Source organism: Chiloscyllium plagiosum, unplaced genomic scaffold (genome assembly GCF_037043375.1).
Source record: "Chiloscyllium plagiosum isolate Xiang-an unplaced genomic scaffold, Cpla_swu_hap1 HiC_scaffold_27, whole genome shotgun sequence".
Taxonomy (NCBI): Eukaryota; Metazoa; Chordata; class Chondrichthyes; order Orectolobiformes; family Hemiscylliidae; genus Chiloscyllium; species Chiloscyllium plagiosum.
This window is the reverse complement of record NW_028270165.1, coordinates 75,393,424-75,398,336: the sequence shown is the minus strand read 5'-3', so window position 1 is coordinate 75,398,336 and position 4,913 is coordinate 75,393,424.

Genomic DNA, 4,913 nt, shown 5'->3' with positions numbered 1-4,913 from the left:
ATTATGGCGCCAGTTTTGTGATGAGAGGCACGAAGAATCAGTTTTGCGCTTATGACAAGATACTGCCACCAAATTGGGGATTGAATTAACTGCAAATAGTGCGATGGAATCTGTTGAGGTTCTTAAAAATGAATGTGCTCGAGCAAACAATTACAGAAACAGAGTGAGAAGTCACAAGTAAACAAACAGAACTGTGCAATTACAGTTTTTAAAATGTTTTAGTCACTTGCTGCGTTTCCACCCTGAATTATATAATATATAATTAATAATTAATATTTATAATAAATCAATTGTGTTAGCCTGAATCAATATTAATTGACAGGATTCCTTCACACATTCTCAGTGACCTGTTCTATTGACTCATAGCTAATTTAAAACATGACAGCATTAATTTATTGTGAATTAAAGAATGGAAAGCTACATCACTGGCCAGAGTGTGTACAAGCAGTGGCAGAAACAGCCTTATTGGTAGAGGAAAGTCAGAAACTTGCTTTTGGGGGAGCCTTAATAGTCAGCACCCCACACCAGGTACGGACCATACTAAATCAGAAAGCAGGACGGTGGCTTATGGACTCTAGGATCTTGAAATATGAGGCAATCTTAATAGAGCAGAATGACCTTGCATTAGTCACAGACAGTTGCTTAAATCCAGCTGCATTTCTGTGGTGGGGAGAGGGGGTGGCCCTTGGCAATCCAGAACATGACTGCCTTGATATTACTGAATATCAGACCAAAGTTCGGATGGACCTAAGGGACGTCCCGTTGCATGTGGGAGCTCAGTTGTTTATCGACAGGTCCTCCCGGGTGATTGAGGGTAAAAGGCACAATGGGTATGTTGTAGTAGACGGGACGGAGGGAAGCGTTATTGAGGCTGAAAGACTGCCTAACGGCTGGTCAGCCCAAACTTGTGAACTCTATGCCCTCGAAAGAGCTCTCAGAGCCTTAGAAGACAAGGAAGGAACGGGGTACACAGACTCCAAATATGTGTTTGGAGTAGTACACACCTTCGGAAAAATTTAGCAAGAAAGAGGACTGATAAATAGCAGAGGAAAAGAACTAGCACATGAGGAATTGATAAAACAAATGCCGGAATCTCTGTTACTCCTGAGAGAAATAGCGGTAGTTCATATAAACGGACGTCAGGAGGGGAATGAATCGGAAGTAAGAGGAAATAGACTGGCCGATGAGGTAGCTAAAGAAGCAGCCCTGAATCCACAGGGAGCAGCGAAACACTCCCTAATACCTGCAATTCCTGATCTTCAGGCTGCTCCGTTGTTTACTGCAAAGGAGGAAAAGGAACTTAAAGATTTAGGAGCTGCAAAGACAGCGGATAGGCGCTGGATGTTACCCGATGGGGGGGACATGTTGAATAAAATGATGATGCGAGAAATTATGGCTGTCTTACATCAGGGGAGTCACTGGGGAGTGCAAGCAATGTGTGATTTAGTCTTAAGGAAATATGGATGCAAAGGGAACATGCAAAAAAGTAAACAAGGAGGTGTTAAGGAAACAAGTCCCAGGAGGGAGAGAACCTGGGCTAAGACCATTTCAGAGCATCCAGGTAGATTATACCGAATTACCCCGAGTGGGAAGACTGAGGTATATGCCGGTAATGGTTGATCACCGATCTGGATGGGTGGAGGCGTATCCTTTAGCCACTGCCACCGCAAGTGGGGTGTCCAAGATAATACTTGAACACATAATCCCCAGATACGGGATAGTAGAGTGTATAGATTTGGATCAGGGAACTCATTTTACTTCCAGTGTACTCCAGGGAGTGATGAAGGGGTTAGGAATGTCCTGGGAGTTCCAGTCCCCTTGGCACCCACCTTCATCAGGAAAGGTTGAGAGAATGAACCAGACACTCAAGAAGCAGTTATCTAAATTAGTAATAGAAACCAGACTCCCTTGGACTAAGTGTTTACCTATAGCCCTTTTGCGAGTGCGTACGGCCCCAAGGAAAGATATGGGGCTGTCCCCTTATGAGATATTGTTTGGCCTTCCCTATCTGGGAACGAAAGGGGAACTGCTGACCCTGGAGACTAAAGATCTGTTCTTAAAGAAGTATATACTGGGCTTGTCCTCCTCCTTATCTTTCCTCAGGAAGCAGAGTTTCTTGGCACAGACTCCACCCCTTGAATTCACTGTCCATCCGATCCAACCGGGGGATTGAGTCCTAGTCAAATCATGGACTGAGACCAAATTGAAACCAGACTGGGAGGGGCCGTACCAGGCACACCTAACTACTGAAACAGTGATAAGAACGGCAGAGAAAGGCTGGACTCACTACATTCCGATTAAAGGGCCATTGGAATCTCTGGTTGAGAGAGAAGTCTGGACAACCGAATCGACAAAAGAACCACTTAAACTTAAGTTGAAAAGACTTTAAATAACTGATTATAACTTAAGCTGAAAAGACTTTATACAGTGGCGGCGCGAGCGCGGGTTAGTTTCTGTAGTATTGTATGCTAAGTCTCTCGGTGCTTCAATACCACTGTAAAATGGGAAGAATGTTTAAGTACACCAGATTAGCTTTACTAATCCTAGGATTCTGTCAGGCCTGATGTGGTCGTCTTACTTAGTGATAACGGTTCCAGAAAGTACAAATCGACAAGTCATAGAAACAGATGCCTGCAGCCTAATGGATTGCAGAGATGTAAGAAATCAGAGGCAATACAGTAACTCAGAAATAACATCTGAGGTTCTATGAAAAAGGTCCCGAAAGGGGGGGCATGGGATAAGACTAACGGGATGAAAGTGTCCCGGGGAGAGAAGTGTAAGGGATATCTTTGGGATAATGAATGGCGGAGGCAGGAAGACTGTGAAGGTGATCTCTTGATTAATTCACTCGTTACATTACACCGTCCAGCTCTTGACTGTCCCGATAAAAAGTGTAACCCGATATATTTAACAATAAAGAAAACCTCATGGTATGAAGTGGTTTTGGGGGGAGAAATCTATCAGGTCCAATTAAACCAAATATTTGGAATAGAGATGAAAGCAGACGGGAAGGATTTCCTGTTTTAAAGTACAGGTGAAAGACAGAACCCGAGTAGGGGAAAGGAAGAGTAGAGCCCCTTACTCTGATCCTAAAGTGATAAAAATTGTAGAGGTAAAGGACTTAAAGCAGACCATTGAAGTAGAAACAGGATATGGGGATACAAATGCCTGGGTTGAATGGGTAAAGTACACGGTGAAAAGTGTGAATAAAAGCAATTGTTATGCATGTGCCTCTGGGAGACCAATGGCCCAAGTAGTCCCCTTTCCGCTCAGATGGAAGCAAGACAGGAGGGGCATGACATGCATGATAGCCCTGTATCAGGATGAGACTGCATGGAGTAATAAAGATTGTATGCCCCTTCTATTAAAGTTCCCTCCTTTAAAGAAGGAAGGCTTAAAGACGCCCCCCCCCCCCCCATGTTTTCTGCCGTGGTCGGAAATCACACATCGTTTGTAAACAGGCGAGGAACAAATCGGTCCAGATATTTGGGGAAGCTGAAACCATGTACCGAAATTGAGTACGTGACGGAAACGGACAAGGGAGGGAACTACTCAGCATTAAGGATTCCCCGAGCGGATCTGTGGTGGTACTGCGGAGGGAAAATATTGAGACCCACCCTACCTCCAGATTGGAGGGGCATGTGTGCAATTGTACAATTGGCAATCCCATTCACCCTGGCATTTGAAAAGAAAGAGATAGTAAAGGAAGGGGGACAGAGTAAGAATCACTATTGGATGCTTCGTTTGATGATCAGATATATCTAGACTCTATAGGAGTCCCAAGAGGGGTACCTGATGAGTTCAAGGCTAGTAACCAGATCACGGCAGGTTTTGAATCGGTCCTCTTCTGGTGGGTAACAGTCAACAAAAATGTGGACTGGATAAATTATATTTTCTATAATCAGCAAAGGTTTATCAATTACACTAGAGACGCAATTAAAGGTATAGCCGAACAACTTGATGCAACCAGCAGAATGGCCTGGGAGAATAGAATAGGGCCCTGGATATGATCCTCGCAGAAAAAGGGTGTGTGTGTGTGTGTAATGTTAGGAGGGAGCTGCTGTACCTTTATTCCAAATAACACAGCCCCAGGTGGGTCTATTACTCGGGCCCTGCAAGGCCTAACAACCCTGGTGGAAGAACTAGCCGAAAACTCAGGAATCAACACATCATTCACCGAGTGGCTGGAATTGTGGTTTGGGAAGTGGAAGGGTGTGGTGGTTTCAGTCCTCACCTCTTTGATCGTGGTGGTAGGAGTACTAATCGCACTAGGGTGCTGTATCGTACCCTGTGCACGGGGGTTTATTCTAAGTTTGATTGAAACAACTTTAGCCACATGAATGCCCTTAAAGAACAATTGGGGGGAAGGGCCATACCTGTTGAACAATGAGGGAATAAGTGACCCCTGGAAGAATTCCAGAATAGATGAAGTTTCAGGAAAATTTGTGGGTCAGTTTGGAAGCAACATTTAAAAAAACCGATGCAGAAGATAACAAAAGATAATAAAAAGGGGGAAATTGTGGAATATAGGTAAAACAGTGTTACTTCTGCAAGTATAATTGAGTACTAACTTTAGTGTATAATTGTGGGATATAGGTAAATAATTACTAACTTTAGTGTATAATTGTGGGATATAGGTAAATAATTACTAACTTTAGTGTATAATTGTGGGATATAGGTAAATAATTACTAACTTTAGTGTTTAATTGTGGGATATAGGTAAATAATTACTAACTTTAGTGTATAATTGTGGGATATAGGTAAATAATTACTAACTTTAGTGTTTAATTGTGGGATATAGGTAAATAATTACTAACTTTAGTGTTTAATTGTGGGATATAGGTAAATAATTACTAACTTTAGTGTATAATTGTGGGATATAGGTAAATAATTACTAACTTTAGTGTATAATT